The sequence below is a fragment of the Mus musculus genome, chromosome 8, assembly GCF_000001635.26.
Source record: "Mus musculus strain C57BL/6J chromosome 8, GRCm38.p6 C57BL/6J".
NCBI lineage: Eukaryota > Metazoa > Chordata > Mammalia > Rodentia > Muridae > Mus > Mus musculus.
In genome coordinates this window covers 93,651,776-93,670,819 of record NC_000074.6, presented here as the reverse complement: position 1 = coordinate 93,670,819, position 19,044 = coordinate 93,651,776, and the positions used below count along the sequence as shown (strand labels likewise).

The window sequence follows — 19,044 nt, the reverse complement described above, 5'->3', positions numbered from 1 at the left end:
ACAGTTCAAATCATCTTTCGATTATCTACAACACATAGCACAGCGTAGTTGTTACATGGTATTTGGGCGATGATGACAAGAGTAAAGGTCTGAACATGCTCAGTGGGGACGCAAGCTTTTCCTCGTGTTTGATTGTTTCGTCGAATCTTCGGTTAAGGAACCCACAGATACAGAGGTTGGCTATATTTTCCTACTTAGAAGCTGCTCTTCACTGAAGTCCAGCAATCATCTCAGGCTAACCCAGCCGAGGTCACGAGCCATGGTTCTGTAGCATTAGTGGCACCAAATAGCCTCTGTTTCTTGAAAGCCATTCCACAGAGGACATGAAAGAAAGACACAGTGCAGGTAGTGCCCAACCCTTCAGTGTACTGATATTGTTCATCTCAGTAGCCCTGGGAAACAAGTTGAACATTTTGTCCCTGTCTCAGAGAAGTGTGGCTAGGGAAGAAAGTCCTTGAGGTGAAAGGACCCTTATTCTGCCTCTTAGCAGATAGATATGTAACAATGAACGATAGATTTTTCTCCCCCTTTCCAGCTATTCTTTAGGGTAAAATTTCTATAGCTCAACTAAATTTCTATATTTTATCATGTTAAGTGAAAAAAATTAAAAGTACCTTAGCATATCCAGTTGCTACCATTTCTGTATTTCTTGTTAAATTCGTGTCCTTTCTTTGACTTGACTCTCTGTAGCTGTAAAAATATCCGATTTCCATCTGCTTGCGACTGAAGCTTGAAGTGAAAGGCATTAGGCAATAATCTCTCATTTTGAAGAGAACATCTCTCTTGTGAGAAAAGGAAGACAGAGGTAACCCAAGCTTGGCTTCTATTCCTCTAAAGATGTGTAAGAACATCATCTACTTAAATGGCCTGTAAGAATATACCATAGGGTAAGGTGCATGGGATGCGTGCTTTTAAAGTAGCTTTATCGAGACATGGTTCATGTCCCACATAGTTCACCTGTTAGAAGAGTATTCAGTATTCAGTGCTTTTTTGTTCATTCAAGGGGCTGTGCATAGACTACCAAAAACTAATTTTGGAACATTTGTGTTTCTTTCAAAAGAAACACTCACTGTGTGCAGCAGTGCATTTCTGTAATTTCAGCCAAGGCTGAAAGATCAAGAGTCAGAGGCCACCTGAATTGCAAGCTCTAGATTAGCTTGAGCTACGTAGCATTACTGCTTTAAAAAAGAAGCCACTACCACAGCCGCTGCAGCCTCTGCCACCGCCATCACCACCACCACCTCTATACCACTACCACCACCACCACCACCACTACCACCACCACCACCACCACCACCTCTATACCACTACCACCTCTATACCACTACCACCACCAAACCAAACAACCAACCAACCAAACCTAAGTCCTGTACCAATGAGCATTCACATATACTTTGTCTCTAGGTATTTGTCTTCTCTGGATATTTTATGTAAATGGATGCTATACATGGTCTTTGAGACTGCTTCTAATGTTTCCTAGGCTTGCTGTATTGTAGCATATATATCATTACTTCGTTCTTTGTAATTGCCTGAATAATAATTCATTGTGTGGATAGACCACATTTTCTTTTCATTTGCCACCAATATTGGGGGTGTTTCCCCTTTGTGGCTATGATGACAGACCGGGGCCACTAGGAACATTTGTATCAAGTTTTTTGTGGGCATAGGCTATCAGGATTTTTTTGTTTTTTAAATTAATTTTATTTACCTCTCTCTGTCTCTCTGTCTCTCTCTCTCTCTGTCTCTCTCTGTCTGTGTATGTGTGTATGTGTGTGTGTGTGTGTGTGTGTGTAAGCATGTTCATGCAGGCATTTTATGGTGTATATGCAGAGGTGAGAGGACGATTTTTAAGAGTCCGTTTTTTCTTTCTATTACATGGATCTTGCAGATTGCACTCCAGTTGTCAAGCTTGGTGACCCAGTGAGCCATCTTGCTGGCCCTCCAATTTCTTATATGCACACACGTGGGAGTGTAATTGTTAGACTGCATGTAACACTGATCTTACACTTCTGAGAAACTTCCAGACTATTTTCACTATATTCATTTAAAAGAAATCCATGATAGGTGGAGGTGGAGAATGTACCCAAAGAGAGGGAGAGGATGGAAAAGCGGTTCAGGGTGGCAAGGCCCCAGGAACTGTAATGTATGCTCAGCCAAAGCATCCGGTCCCAGATTGACTGCTGTCACGGGAACAGAGCCAAATCAATCTACGGAAGTGCAACAAAGCACAAAGAGTGTTGGCTATGTTTTGCCAGGCTGAGGAGTGTCCCAGATGTTTTGATTGGGATGAGGCTGGAACAGGAAGTTCATTTTTTGACCTTGGGGCAAACACACTGGGGAGGGGCTGACACATTGGGTCTCTTAGTCTAGACCATTGCCGCAAACAGGCAACCCATTGCCAAGCCTGTCCTCGTACCAGCCCACCCCCCACAGAACTGCAAGCCTGGCTGGGCTCATGCTTTCTGACCGTTTTCGTCCTCTCATCTGCTTAAGCTAGTTACACTGTCACTTTGAGCTCTGGCTCTGAGTCCTCTGGAAAGGCTCTGTCCAGATGTTCATGTATTTAGCAAATGCACTTTTCTGATGCCTTGGCACGGTTGCTCTCAGATGGGGACGGATATTTGATGCTGTTGGCTGTTGGGGACACACACACTCAAATGAACAGCAAAGTCTGTGACTCAGATTCCCTGTGTCTCTAATTCTTTCTGTAATACAGCTGATATATCATTTAAAGAGAAACTGACAGGGGAACGCAGGGGAAAGTGGTTCTGCTACTCTCCTGTGGGTCAGGCAGGAGCCCTTCAGAGAAGGGTGTCTTGTGTCTCTTTCCACATTATAGGATACTACTTCCACCTTGATGTAGGGATTTGCTTCCCATTTTAAAACTACTTCTTCCATACATAGGCAGAAACCTTTAACCCATTGAGTTTTATGTCCTTCCCCAATACTTTTGTATTTTTGATCCTCTTTGAGCTAGGGATATCTCAGAGGCTCTTTTACATTTTACAGAGTGCACAGGGCCTAGAGATGGAAAAGACCTTCTTAAGGCTGGCAGATCAGTGAAGGACCTGCCTCCCACACCTCTCTGCTCTCAGACGTCACTACCTTGGGATTGTGGGGTTTTGTTTACTGTTCTATTTCCAAATGTTTGGTTCAGTGCCTGGCACACACTCCTGGAGACAGTCTGTGTCCTTTTGAATACTGATCCCAACAAGTACTGCTTGTGGAGAGACTTGAATATCTTTCTCTCACTTTCTTGATGAAGTGTAGCTAATGAGGGCAACCATCTCAGATACATGTACTTTGTAAGAAGTAAGTGAATTAGTGGACTTGCAGTGATTTAGAAAAGTGTCTTTTGTGCAATAAGGCTTCATGAACATTAATTGATTGATTGATTGATTGATTGATTGGATGAATGAATGAATGCCTGAGTTATAGGAGCACCCCCTCAGGAGGTAGTACAATATCCTTCAGTTTATTAGACCCTCGTCTACACAACCAAATCTTTGTGCTGGGAAGCTGAGCTAAGAGCAGTCCTGTAAAGGCTGATGCTTTAGCTAGAAGGCTTTGGGGCATAATAATCTCCTCCTGGATATCCATTCAACCTAATTGTGAGGACCACTCATGAGGATTCCATGGGGATTCGAAAGCACAAGCACAGACCCTGTTCTGGATACAGTTCGCTGCTTTCGGTGATCACCAGTTTGTGTTCTAGGAGATCTTGTCTCAGCTGCTCTCTCATGCCAAAGCCTTTGGATGCTTAGTATAAAGTTTGAAAGATCTTGAGCCTACCAGGCTTTGCTTGGGAAGATAACAGAATTTTCAGCATCTCAAAGGGAGGCTTGGGTTGACAGAGATATGGATTGAGGACACTGGCATTTCTGTTCATTTCACTTAAATGCTGTCGTAAGGATGGCAGTGCTGGATTTCCGGGATGCTAGGTGGTGGGATGGGAGTGGAGGAGGAGATGGTAAAGGAGGATAGTTTGGAGATGAGGGGGTAGTCTTTCCCCTCTACATATAGGTTGGCTAGCGATGTTTTTTTTTTTTTTTTCCTCAGCACTGGACGTTTCTCACCTTTGTAGAATGTTCTAGAAACAACCTTATTGTAGAGAGGTCTGGCTGATGACTAGAGCCCTGTATTTTAATCATCTCTGCTGCGTCCCATTTCTCATTCTGTACTCAAGTGCCTCTCTGACTCACCCAAGCCTCATGTTCTCACTCACTTCAAGGGACGGAGCACAAACTTTGGAGTTGTGTTGGGTAGATTTAGGTGAGGTGATGGGGTAACTACTTAACACAGGGCCTGGTACCTTCATGACGCTCAGGAAATGACTATGGCTGTTAGTCTTTGACAGGACCCTACTGTCCCGAGCTTTATGAGTGAGAAAGGAGGTAGTTGCCAATCTGAACACACCAGTCAAGAGTAACAGAAGAGAAGGAAGGATTTTCTATGCATCCGAACTGAGGATAACTTTCAGAGCTGAATTTAAAACTACACATGGAAATGAATGTTTCTTATATAGAGAGGAGGAGCTAGCTACTAAATCCTTTGATAACAAAAAGTTATGATGTTTCCTCTATCCATGATGGCCTGTGGCCTAGCTGTGTTGTGTGTGGATCCTGAACTCCATATGAGAGTGTGTGAGTAGGCCATGACCAATAACTCCTGAAAAGCCATCCATGTATGACTCATATCCAAATCCAGGCAAGGCAGATACATACCCATGTTTCTGGCATTTGCCTGCCTTTCTGTGTCACTTACCCATCTTTCCGCAGTGCCATGACTTCAGAGATGCTGGATTGGAAGGGATTCCATGACATCACTGAGGTCTCAGGCAGGACAGTCAAATGAAGAGTGCCATGAGGAAATGAATGACTCCTTAACATTGACTCCAGGGCCAGTAAGATGCACAGAATAGTGAACCTTCATGAGATTCTTCCATATTTAACTCGAAACAGCTGCCTGTGATTTCTGAATGCCAATGAGATGGCTGAGTTGGTTAAAGAACCCATCATACAACCCTGAAGGCCTGAGTCCAATGCCTGGAACACATGGTATGAGGGGAAAACTGGCTTTTGAAAGTTGTCCTCTGATTCTACACACACTGTGGCATATACGTACCTGTACACATGCATGCTTGCACGTGTACAAACAAACACACACACACATAAAGGCACACTCACACACACTAGCTATTACTACTAATAAATAAGATAAGATAAGATAAGATAAAATAAAATAAAATAAAATAAAATAAAATAAAATAAAATAAAATTTGTCAGATTCCTAAATACTAGCCTGAATCATGGCAGCAGTTGGCTTATTCGGGAAACTTGAAAATGTAGGTTCTTTGGCTCTGGGATTTCTGACTTAGAAAGTCTGGAGCACAGCTGAAGAATCTAAGTTTTTATTTAAGTTCTCTCCAAGTAATTCTCCCAGAAAGCCGGGCCTGTGATGCTCTCAGTCAGGGCTCGTTGCTGGCTGCATCTCAGCTGTGCTTCCAGAAGCTGATTCCATGCATCTGGGTAGAAGGTTCCAGAGAGTTGGAGGCTTTTCTCTTCTTCTTTTCTCTTCTCCTCTCTGATTTCTCTCCTCCTCTTCTTTTTCCTCCTCTTCCTCTTCTTCTTCCTTTTCCTCCTCCTCCTCCTCTTCCTTCTTTTTGAGACAGGGTTTCTCTGTGTAGCCCTCACTGTCCTGGTACTTCTCATAGACCAGGCTGGCCTTGAACTCAGAAATTCACCTGCCTATGCCTCCCAAGTGCAGAAATTAAAGGTGTGAGCCACCATCATGCATTTTTAAAGTTTTATTTATTTTTAAGTTTGTCTATAATCATGTAGTATGTATTGTGCATATTCAGCATTACAGGCGGCCAGTGAATCTAGGTGTAGCCGTAGTAGAGAACCAGAAAACCAAACCAAACCAAACAAGACTGAAAACCTGACAGTCAACTACTCCTTTCCTCAGTAAAGGCAGTGATGCCATGAACACCTGCAGCTATGACAACCTGATACTGAGCATCCTTGCCATCAGGGGCCCAGAGGTCATTCGACCCAGAGGGTCCTCAACATTTAGTTGTTTCAGAGCAGATCATTGCAAAAGATCCTTTAGGACTGACAAAATTGCTGTTTGTTTGTTCGTTTATTCACGTATTTATTGCCAACTTTTTATTTTGCTAAGTTAAGGCACTGAAAACAAAATACAACCCAGGCACCATTTATCTGCACCATTGTGTAACTTGTTTTAAATGATAACAAGCTGGAGGGATGGCTCAGAAGTAAGAGCACGTGTTCTGCTTGGAAGGATCGAGGCTCAGTTTTCAGCACCCATGTGGCCTCACAGCCACCTGTGACTCATTCCGGAGGATCTGACACCCTCTTCTGGACTTTGAGGTCACTAGGCACATATGTGGTACATATACATGTATGTTAGCAAAATGAACATTTTTCATTTCATACACATGAAATGAAAATAGATCTTTAAACAAAGGTTTTGCATTTTATATACAGAACAGACCTGAAATAAAGCCAAGGGTAGTTATTATGGTGAGAGTATTGGCTTAAGAGGAGTTTGCTTCACAGCCTTAATCTTGCTTCATTAAATTCTAGTTACACAGTAGTCAGCGTCCAAGGCAAGGTCAAAAGCAATTGAGCCTTGGAGAAGGGAATGTCTTTGGCTCTGGTTATTGAGTTAGCAGAGCTGAGACCAGAATCTATTCTAAGGATGTCTGCTCATATTGCTATATAATGCTCTGGTGACAGACCTGGCACCCCTGTTCTTCCCAGCTAACATGTATGGATCAGAGCCACTGGGAATGGCTGCCAGTACCCTAGCCGAGGTCAAGCTTACTTAGAATGGCCACCGTGGTAATCCCCAGACCAATGGCTCTGTTAGGTGGAATCATCTTTAGGCAGGCATTGCTGTGTATACCTGTAGACTCCCGACTTGAGAGTTGAGGCAGCAGGATGGTGACCTCAAGGGCAGCCTGGGCCACATAGTAAGGCCTTGCCTAACAACAAACAAAGAGGTAAAAATCTAGAACTTCTAGCAACAATGGAATATGGAGTCCTATTGTGTGGGTAGAGGGGAACTGTAGTTGTACCATATAGGAGTGTATCCCTGTTCTGTCCCACTAGGACACTGTACTTTGAACATTAAAAAAAAAAAAAAAAAACCTGTAAAGGGTTAATTTTCTGATTATCCCCTGTGAAGTCCAAGTGTCTTCCCTTACCATGTTGTTAATTTTAATAAGTCAACGGATTGGCCAATTCTCTTGGAAAGGGTTCCATTGAGGAGAGTTTACATAATTCTCTTGGAGAGGGAAGAAAACAGACTTTCAGATGCATTATCAATAAGTAGGGCATTTGAGCCCCGAGATAGAATGTGGACAAGATGTGCAGAGCTTTTGGGTGCAGATGCTCAAGTCAATGCGTAAAGGAGGTGGGGCAGCCATGGTTTTGGCAGTGAGTGTTTCCTCAGGACCAGTGTGGGACTTTTGAAGGGCAGGGCCTACATCCAACTTGAATCTCAAGTCTACCCAAAATGGTCAGATCCCCTACTGGAGGTAAAGAACAGCCAGGAAGCAAACACAGGAAGGCACACACTCTACTCCTCTGCTGAAGGGCAGGGCCATGACCTAGTGTTTCCTAGCACAGGACTGGCCCTTATAGATAGTAACACCTAATTTGTTGAGACAAAGTGTCTTTTAGGGACCCAAAGGCATTCCCCTACATTGCAATCAAGTGGAGATCTGGAGTAAACCAGGGCAGTTTTGTGGGGGCGGGGTTGAGGAGCCTGGGAGTGGTCAGGAGGGACTGTCTGCCACGAAGCCATTGGATAGCTGCCCTGAAAATGGGTCGTGAAGGTGCCCTGGATGGGGAGGAGAAACACAGAGCAGAAATGTCATCAACCTCATAATTTGGCTGTTTCCCTAGCCCATCCCTCTTAAACCTATTTCCTGCAGCCAAACTGCAGGTTTAATATCCCAGCTGTAGATCCCTCTGGACACTCTGGCTCCTTTGGGATCCTACCTACCAGAGGTAAAAAAGACCGAAGGAATCCAGTTTCCTTTCAAGTCATCATCCGACTTCATTTTTGACCTGTTTCCTCATTCTAATTTAGTCAAATAAACCCACATACCTTAAAACGGTGCCCTGGACCACCGAGGTGCCATTACTCATTTAAGCACTGGCTGAAGAAAGGAAAGAAGCGAGCTCTTAGCTCTGCCAAGTTCCTACCCTGCAGCACCTCGGTCTCACTGGACTAGAAGTGGGACAGGACACCCCCCCCCCCCCTGCCTGTCGCTGAATGACGAAGGAGGCTGAGAAACCCACAGCCACAGAGGCTAAAGTATGAACAGAATGCTGAGGCCAGAGTCCATGTTTTCTTTTGGGGAGGGAGGAGTTAGAGGCAACTGGAGCACATGGTTAAAAGCAACAAGCCCCAAGCATCATCAGCCGGTGTCAGAGTTGGGCCTAGAACAGAATACTTCACTGAATCACACTGACTCTCCAAGTGCCTGGTGAAATGGACTCATGGCCCCCTAACTTTAAGCAACAGTCTTATTTTGGAGAAACAGGAAGTGGTCAATTTAGATGCTAAATGGTATAAGTAATTCATGGGGATTACGTTGGACAACGCTTGCTATTATGTTGCGTCTGCATGAGAGAGCCAACAGCGACTCTATTAACAATAATATATGGCGGCATGTGCCTCCCCGCGTCTCCATGCCTGTGTGCGTAAATATTTAAATTGGGGTGAAGGGATCACGGCGTCTGGGGAGAAGGAGGACGGGCAGGAGGGCTCAGCTCAGATCCAGGCTCCTGAGCTCTGAACACACCCAGCAGAACCTCCCCTCCGCGCTAGGTATGGGTCGAGATGAGCTCACCACTGCCCTCTGCTGTACGGAGGTGAATCTGCTCCTTGGCAGCTTCCCCTTGGCCAGGGTGGAGGTGGGTACTGAGTAAAAAGCTGCACACCAGCTGATCTGTGTCTCTTGAGGTCACACCCCGCCCCCTCCCCGACATCTTTGACATTCTTAGCGGCAGGCTAGGTAGGGCAGGAGCACCTGGTGCTCCGGGGCTCAATTGTGAGTAAAGTCAGCCATTGCCCCGCCCCCCCCCCCCCCCCCCCAGGCCCAGTCTGAAGAGGCTGAAAGTTCTGGCAATTCTATCTTTTATCTTTCTGGCTTTACTGGGGGGTCAAAGCTCAGAATATCAGAATGCTTCTTAAAGGTAAAGCTCCCTCTTGCCTTGGGCTAGTTCTCATTTGTAGGCACAGAGATTTGGGAGAAGAAGCCAGAAGACTACTTTCCTGAAAGAGGTCGTGTCCCCCCCAACCCCCCCCCCCCCGCGCGCGCCTTGCAGGATTTGTTGGCTGAATTCCCATGAGTCACCTCACATGATCTTTATAAACCTGTGTGTTACGTAGAATGGTAATTATTCTCATTTAAGAGATGGGGAAGGGAAGGCCTGGCAAGTTTGTTGCCTTTTGATTGATTTGGAGGTGATTCGCTAAGACAGAAAATGTTCCTCCGGTTGGAATGAAATTCATCAGGCGTTAGATGAAAACAAATTAAACTTCAAAGTAGCAACAAACAAGGCATTCAGTAATTAACTGGGTGATACGAGGGCAAAGCTTATTGCAGTTCCTTGAGTCTCATTCCCGATATCTCGGAGGCCCCAGCTTATGGCTGACTCTGAGATCTAAGATATGTCTCTTTTTAATGGGGTCACCAGGGAGCCTCATGGCAGAGACTTACTTAACTAACATTTTTCTTTATATGATAAAAATGTTTATGAATTTTTGGTCTCAAGTTTAAAATAAGCTATCCTAATCTATAAAGTTAGGGCAACAGTTATTGCTGCTTCCATTTTGATGCTGCTGAAGTTGAATTCAGAAGAGCCACCCGACCTTCGGCAATAGGTGTCCGCTTTGGTGTTCCTTCTGTGTCAGGCTTTCTGTTAGCCCAGGGAATACAGTAGTGGCCAAAGCACATCTGGTTTTGGTGCCCAGGAAGCGCATAGCCAAGCAGGGAAGAGAGACACACAGAACACTGCCCATTTGAGTATATAGAGACTGTATCCTGTGTCGAGTGCCACGGACTGGGACCAGGCACTGTGGACTCTAAGGGCGGGGCTTTGTCTAGCCAAGGCTTCAAGAGACACTTGCCTGGAATCCACAGGCTTTGCGGAGTTGGCCTAGCACCAGGTGCAGAGTAGTCAGGGCAGAGAGGTATTGTGAAGGTCCCGAAGAAATGAGTTGTTTGGGACATTCAGTGACCCAAGAAACCCAATATAGCTGGAGTATAGAGAACAAAGAGAGAATGGCCCAAGGTGTGGTTGGTGGGATCTGCATGGCAGAAGTTAATTTTTTAGCCGAAAAAATACAGCTTGTTAAGGCACAGTGGAGATTAAAACAGTCCGTATTTTTTTTTCCTTCGGGAGTTGCTATTTCTTCTCCCACTTTGCTACTCTGTTTTCAAACGCTGGTTGTTCAGGACCATAGCTCCTCCCATCCCAGGCTCTGCTCGGGCTGTGCTCCCCACAGCGCAATGGCTTCCACCTGCAGCCCCAGGTAAAAACGCTACTAACTCCTTCATAGACACACACATTTTAACGGATGAGGTCAATGAGGCAGATGATGCCAGCAAGTGGTGGGGTCTTCACACACTGAAGCATGCCCCTCTGCCCCCCACGCGCCATGTTCAAGCCCAGCACTGTCTGACAGAAAAGCCTACACTGGGACAGTACTCTGACCTCACTGTCTAATAGAATAGCGACTAGTCATACCTAGCTGCTGTAATCTGGAACTGGAGATTTTCAGTTAATTTTAACTTAAACTTACATAGTGCTGTGGTTTGAACGTGATTTGTCCTCCATGGGTTCCTGTGCCTGAACCCTTGGTCCCTAGGTGGTGGTGCAAGTTTGAAAAGGTGAACCCTTTAAGAGGTAGAGCCTCTCTGGTGGCAGTCCATCACTAGGGGTGGGCCTTGAGGCGTTACAGATTAGACCCACTTCCTATACATTCTCTGCCTCATGTTTCTGCCACCTTGTCTCCACTTCCACGATGGATTGTATCCCTTCTCTAAACCCAAATAGCCCCTTCCTCTTTTAATGTGCTTTTGGTCGGGCATTTGGTCAGTGAGGAGAAAAGAAGCCAATACACACAGCCCTCGTAGCTAGTAGGGAAGCACAGTGGGTAGCACAGCCCATGCTATTTCTTTGCATCACGGAATATGGACCCAAGACTGCCAGGTATTTTCAAGAGAAGCAAAAAAAAAAAAAAAAAAAAAAAAAAAAAAAAAAAAAAATCACTGAATTCTAAGTTGAAATTTTCTAATTTAAAAGTACTGGCAACAATTCAAAGTTTCAATATACACAGTGGTTACTTATGCCTTTAGGAAGATAGAATAGATACATTCTTATATTCTTTACATTCTTTAAATGCACATATATATGTATATATGTACATGTATGCATATCTATGCATATATGGGGATGTGGTGCTTTGTAGAATATATATGTACATATATGTATGTTTATATATACATATAGTACACACATTCATGTATATACACATATGTACACATATTCATGTTTATATACAAATATGTAATAGAAGATGATTCTGAACAGTGGAAATAAGAAAGCAAGATTTTAGAACCTGTTATGGTCTGGATCATAAATGCCCCCACTGGCTTATAAGCCTACACCTCAGTCTTTGGCCTTTAGCACTATTGGGAGTGATGGAAACTTTAGGAGGTGGGGTCTAGTACAAGGCAAGGAAGTCAGGGTACCAGGCAGGCTCTTAAAGTGAGGTATAAGGGACTTTGGCCCTTTCCTCCTCTCTCTGCTTTTTTCCTAGCTACCAAGGATGAACAGTTTTGCTTTAACCCATGATGATCCTCCCTACTTGCTCAAAACAAGACAGCCAAGTGACTTTGAAGTCATGAACCGAAATAAAACCTCCTTCCTTTCGATCTGTTCATCTCAGACACAATGTCAAGGCAATAGAAATCTAGGGGCCACGGGATCCAGGATAAGACCCGGGGATGAGCTCGCTAGGTTTTCTTCTTATGTCACATATTCTAGGTGGGAAACCAAAGAGCACACCAGAAACCCCAACAGGCATGGAAAAGCTGAGTCCCAATGGAAGCTTTCTCTTTCTGGCCAAACACTGGGAAGGGAAACTATCCCTCGGCACAAGCAGCTTTCAGACAGAATAACTCAAGTCAAATATTATGAAAAACTGTGTAGCTCCTCTCCCACCCATGCTAGGGAAGGGCCAGGCTTTCGTCCACAGAGGCAGCAGCAGCTCTGCTTAGACCTCATCAGACAAAACCAAGAGGAGAACTGCAACTCGCCTTTTGTGAACGTAGGAGAAACAACCAACCATGCCTCCCTTTTCTCCCACAGGCAACTCTGCCAGTAGTGGAGACCACTTGGGGAACGTGTGCACGTGGGCTTTCTCTTCTGTTTGCAGCAGTGAGGATGCCCTTCCCTTTTTGCTGGGCTGGTGCTGGAGAGGTTGCAGAAAGGAAGGACTCCCCAGCGGCATACCCATTGGCAAGGTATGTATGGGTAATGTTACTACTAAGTGATTGTTAATAAGTAGAAGACCATGCAAAAATAAACCCAGAAGCAGTATGCACAAAAGATATGATTTGAAAAAAAAATAGTTCCAGGAAGGCCATGAGACAGGAGGATATTGGGCAAAAAGAAAGACTGTAGGAAGAAGGAAACAGTGAATCAAGGATGGCCGCAGTCATTTTCTATATCCAACACAGTGTTGTGCTGGGACCACACAATAGTGTCTTAAGACAGAAAAAGGAAATAAAAAGAAATCGCATAAAGGAAGAAAAGTTGTCCTTTGTAGGCAGCATGACTGACTCTTTGAAAGCTCTTAAGGAATCTACCAAGCCAAGGCAAATATACTCCGTGTCCTAATAAATGAATTAAGCTAGGTCACCAGAAATCAAATAAACATTAAAGGCTTCTAGCAGTGGCCACATGGACAGTGAAGCTGAAAAATGTAAGATACAGTCACCCAAAGGTAGAATATTTGGGTGTGAATCGAATAAAACATAGACAGGACTAAATTCTGAGTGCTGAGGAAGACAACAAAGACCCCATAAATAGAGACAAGCATACCTCTGGATTAGAAACTTAGCGCATTAGAGCTTCACTTCATCCCAAACTGATATATTGACATACAGGTTTAACAAAATTCCTATCAGTATTTATACAATACTTCTTTTCTTTTCCATTTGTGTGTATGTGTGTGAGAATGCATGCCTGCCTGCCTGTGTGCATGTGTGTGTATGTATGTTGAGTGTTAAGCATATGTGTGAAGAGTATATGTGTATATGGGCACATGTACAAGTCAAGGCCAGAGGTTGAAGTCAAGATTATTCTTGATCGTTCTTCCACCTTACACAATGAGGCAGTGTCTTAGGGTTTCTATTCCTGCACAAACAGCATGACCAAGAAGCAAGTTGGGGAGGAAAGGGTTTATTTGGCTTACACTTCCATACTGCTGTTTATCACCAAAGGAAGTCAGGACTAGAACTCAAGCAGGTCAGAAAGCAGGAGCCGATGCAGAGGCCATGGAGGGATGTTCTTTACTGGCTTGCCTCACCTGGCTTGCTCAGCCTGCTCTCTTATAGAACCCAAGACTATCAGCCCAGAGATGGTCCCACCCACAAGGGGCCTTTCCCCCTTGATCACTAATTGAGAAAATGCCCCACAGCTGGATCTCATGGAGGCACTTCCTCAACTGAAGCTCCTTTCTCTGTGATAACTCCAGCTATGTCAAGTTGACACAAAACTAGTCAGTACATGCAGGGAACCTAGAACCCACCATGTGCCTGGTGTTCTCAGCCAGTTTGCTCTGGGGATCCCCTCACTCTGGTTCCCGAGGCTGGGCCACCATGCCCATTTGGCATTTGCGTGGACTGTAGGGACCCAAACTTCTGTCTGTATACTTGTGTGGTAAGCACTTTAACCTCTCAGCACCTTACCAGCCCTGCAATATCTTTTATGGGCATAGGTAAGAATATTCCCAAAATGTTCATGGAAAGCAAGTGAACCAAACTGGCTAAGATAATTTCGGGAGAGAAGAATAAAGTCGAAAGACTCAGTCTATCCAATGCTGAAATTCACCATATAGCAACGGTGTTAAGACTGCATCTTAGTTACGTCAGCAGAGGAATAACCCACAGGTCAATGGGACTGAAAAGGAAACCTAGAACCAGACAACCAGACAACCAGACCTGCAGAAACGGACCCCACTCATTTCTGGCAAAGATTTATAAGTAACTCAGTGGGGAAGAAAGCCTTTCCAATATCCATGCCATAGCACATAGACATAGTGTAACAACAACAACAACACTCTCCCTTTGTCTCATATCACACATACAAATTAACCCCAAACCCATCATGAGTTTAATGCGAGAAATGTAAAACTATGAAACGTTTAGAACAAAATCTAAGAGACGTTTAGGATGTAGGTTTAAGCAGGATTCTTAGACAATGTGTAACAGCACAATCCATAAAAAGAAACGCTGATAAATTGGGCTTCATTAAAATTAAAGACTTCTGTGAGAGGCTGTTGGGAAGATGAAGAAAGAAACTCTTCTCTGGGAGGAGAGGGACTGCAACTGCACATCCAAGGGGGTCAGAACCGAGAGCCCACCACACGAAGAAGCCCGGACACGCAACAATTAGAAAACATTTGAAGGGAATGAACAGGCATTTCAGTGAAGAGGACCCATGGGTGGATCACAGGCAAGTATTCCAATGAGGACCATAATGAGATGCTCTGACAGAACCATCGAAGCAGCTAATAATAGAGCAGTAAGACTCTCAAATGCTGTTGCTGCAGAGAAACTAGATCACGTACACACAGCAAGTGGGATCGTGAAATGGTGTGGCATTTTGGGAAATACTTGGGCAGCTAAAAAAAAATACACTACTTACTGAATGTGGGGCTCAGTGGATAAAGTGCTTACCGTGCAAAGTGCTGACCTGAGTTCAAATCATCCCCACTTACGTAAACAATCAAGGGTGGTGACACTTGTCTGTAAGCCCAGTGATGTCAGGCAGAGACAGGAGGGTGGCGGGAACGTGCTGGCCAGCCAGTCTGAGCAACTGCTGAGCTCTAGGTTCAGTAAGAGGATGTCTCAAAAAGAAGGAACAGAACAACTGAGGAAGTCAGGCAATATCTATCTCTGACTCTACATGTGAGCACATGGCACCTACACATGTGTACACACATGTATATCCCCCCCACACACACACAGGTGCACACACACTTGTATACATGCTCTAAACATGCAGTTGTATCCCAGCCCAGCAATTGTTCTGTGGATCCTACTTATTATGATACACTATTGAGGGAAAAAAATTAGAAAGGACAAACTAATGGTATATGCCAGTGTGGATGGATTTCCAGAAGGGCACAGTGAGTGAAAAATTCACTCACTGTTTTGTTTTCTGCCCCCCTCCTCTTTCCCTCACGTTATTTTCCTTCTGCTTCCTTAATGATTTAAAATATATTGTTTTGTTAGAGATGGAATGAAGTTAATCTGGCCATAGATGTAGATGTAAGCGCTAAATGTAGATGTAAGAGCTCCCATGTTATGATGATAGATGTGTTTGCTATTATGACTGTGTAATGCAGGATATTATGGTCAGGTACCACTATGTGAAGGATACATGGAAATCCTTTACACTATTTTTTTTACAGCTGCATATGAGTAACAACTGTCTGAAAATAAAAAAAAATTAAAGAATATGTTATGAATCCCAAATTAAAATTTATCTCGTGGGGCCAGAGAGATGGCTCAGTGGTTAGAGGTGCTTACCACCAAGTTTAATGCCACCAAACCTGATGACCTGAGTTTGATCTCTGGAAGCCACATTGTGTGAGGAGAGAACCAACTCCCATAAGTTAACCTCTGACCTCCACATATGCACTGTGGTACACATAAATGCACACACAAACACATGCTCACAATAAATAAATCCAATATGTGTGTGTGTGTGTGTGTGTGTGTGTGTCCATCTCCTAAGCCAGACATTAGGATTCATGTCTCTAGTCTCAGAACTTGGAAGACTGAGCAGGATTTTGAGTTCAAGGCCAGCTCGGGGTATATATAGCAAGTGTGAGGCCAACTGAGCTGTATAGTGAGACTCTCAAAATACCAACTACACATGGCACACTTAGCCACCGTCTTCTGATGTGTGCCATCCAATTCCTCTTCCTCTGAGTCTTTGCAGGCCTTCCCTTTGGCAGCCTGCAGTGCTGCGACTCTTCACACCTTCCCCCTTGGTTGTAGGGCTTCACATGCGTGAGTCACGTCACCCTACTTACTGTGTGCTCGGGATATAGTTGCCATTTGTCACAATTCTATTTAGGTGAGTCTTCCTATCTGCTGCGCCCCACCCCCTCCTTTTCCCTCACATTATTTTCCTTCTGCTCCCTTGATGATTTAAAATATATATATTTTATCTACTGTAGCTTAATTAATTTATTCCAAGTCTCTGATGTTACAGCAGGAGAGCCAGCTCATCCTCAGCATCTCCTCACGTAAATGAAAACTCGGTGCTCTTTTGTGATGCCGGAATGCACAGAGATGCACAGAGATGGCTCTTCACCAGCAAGCAGGCAGGCAGGTCTGCTGAGGAGACCAGTTGGCTGGCCTCCCACTCATCCTCCCACCTGCTGCTCTGCACCTGGAGATGGTGTCAGCTCACAGGTTAAGTACTCAGTCCCTCAGACCCATCCCATGTCGGACATCAGCCCCAAGTCCAGGCTTTCTTAACCTCTGACCCATGTCTACACAATGGGGCTTTTACTGATGGGTTTATCCTAAAGGATGCGTCAAAAATGCTAACGAGCATCGGGTGAAAGTGAAGTCTGGGAGATTCCTGGGTCAGGAGCCTCTGCTCTTTGCAGTCGGAGCACAACACCCTCCCAGCATGTAAGTGAGCTCTGTTTCCTGTCCCCAAGCCCCTCTGTGCTTGGCTGGCTAAATGCTCTCTGCATCTAACTTGTTCTTTGGGTTTTTTACAGAGATGTCTTTGCACAACCAGGATTTAAGCAAGGACAACTGTGCTGAAGTGGGATTGGACAGAAGGGTGTGCCCTAATGCCAACAGACTTAGAGGGACACCCCATAGGGCCCATCTGTCCAGCATCCCCTCTTCCAGGGAACATAACAGGACCCCTTTCTTGAATGAGGGTCTTAGAATCTGCTGTGTGGCAAGGCAGACCAGAGAGTTTCTGGCCTACTCACACCAGGAAGGCAGGGAGTGGGTGATTGGAGTGCACTTTTAGTTTCTAGGACCCACTGTGCGTCACTTTTCGATAAAATAATAAATAGGAATAAATAGGAACAAATATTTTGATATTTATGTCATAATTAAACCCTTTACTTTGTATGCCAACTTAAAAAAAAAAGAATCACCCTGGGCCCATGAGATGGTTCTGTGGGTAAAGGTGCTGGTGCCAAGGCTTAGTGTAACTAAGTCGCTTAGTGGTAACTTTAGTTTGACTCCGCAGTGACCCACATGTAGGAAGGGAAGAACCAGTTCTCGCATACATGCACTGCCTGCTACACAAGCGCGCACGCACATGCATATAGTACTACTAAGTTCTCGCATACATGCACTGCCTGCTACACAAGCGCGCACGCACATGCATATAGTACTACTAAGTTCTCGCATACATGCACTGCCTGCTACACAAGCGTGCATGCACATGCATATAGTACTACTACTAACTATTATTTAAGATGTAATTAAAAATGATCACTCTGAGCCAGGTGAGGGTGGCACATAATCCCAGCACTTGGGAGGCAGAGGCAGGCAGATTTATGAGTTCGAGGCCAGCCTGGTCTACAGAGTGAGTTCCAGGACAGCCAGGGCTACACAGAGAAACCCTGTCTCGGAAAAAACCAACCAACCAACCAACCAACCGAACAAACAAAAATACAAGCAAGATCAAAAGGACAAATACTGCTCTATCATCTATTATTCTTACTGTTCTAGTGCATCAGGAAATATCAAGGGACATGGAATTTATGAGCCAAGAACCATGGATCAAAATCAAAACGCATAAGCCAGAACAGCAGACAGTTGATTCCGCAGCTGATTGTAGCTTCTTTCTCATGTGGTAGTTGTTGCATCCAGTGCTACAGATTTTTCTTTTGTCAATTTATCCTCAGTGAGACTTCCGAGGATCCCACGAAGCCTGGCTTGACAGTGCTTTCTGTGACAGCGATTTTACATCGATCAATCTGGGGACCCAGTGGGAATCAGTGGCAGAATTACCAGCGCAAGGCAATTCCCAATCTCCTTGGCCTGAAGCTGTTGCTCCGTAGAGGAACCATCGCCCGACATCCGAGAGACCATGGACTCCACTCTCAGTACCGAGGAAACAAACAACCCGAGCAGGCCAGCAAGCCAATAACTAAAAGCATGGCTTCCTTTCTTTCCCAAGGAAGGCTGTAGAGACCAGCAGTCCTAGTCCCCAAGGTGGGCAGCTTGGGGATTTCTTCACCTCACAGGCGACCCAAATATGAATCTCAGCAGCTCTAACCCTGCATCGTGGCAGGGCTATTGCCTTCTCCTGTTCCATCCGAGGCCTAAACCAATTGTTAAGTTTCTTCTTTCTTTTTTTTTTTTTTCCTCTTTTTCTCTTTTCACTTGTCTGAAAATTGCTTATGATTACCTTGTGGATTTTATTAACATGATTTGATGTATTTGATGCAGCTTCCTTTGCTATTTTAATACCTGTTTCAGTGGCTAACGTGTACTGATTTCAACATTTTACTATTTCCAGTGAACCGTGAAATCCTGCCTTCCGTTTAATTCCCTTTATCTTTACTGGTTTCCAATACTAGTGTTGCAGGGGTTGTAATTCTATTTCAAAAGTGTTTTTAAAATTTAATTTTATCTTCTATTTAGTTAATTTACATTCTTCTCACTGCTCCCTCCCAGTCACTCTTCCCACAGTCCTTCCCCCATCGCCTCTCTCTTCT

The 19,044-nt window shown here is 44.5% G+C and overlaps 1 long non-coding RNA gene across 6 annotated transcripts in view; it reads left to right on the top strand.

Annotated features, from left to right (window-relative positions):
* Gm26843 overlaps positions 1–19,044 on the top strand; it is a 185,722-nt gene that overhangs the window by 80,887 nt on the left and 85,791 nt on the right. For 5 of the 6 annotated variants that reach the window (XR_003947435.1, XR_003947434.1, XR_003947432.1 and 2 more), the window contains 3 exons: positions 12,417–12,571; positions 16,340–16,418; positions 16,557–18,538. This is a non-coding gene — a long non-coding RNA (predicted gene, 26843). The remainder of the gene's footprint in view (positions 1–12,416; positions 12,572–16,339; positions 16,419–16,556; positions 18,539–19,044) is intronic. The other variant, XR_003947433.1, reaches the window with a different exon arrangement.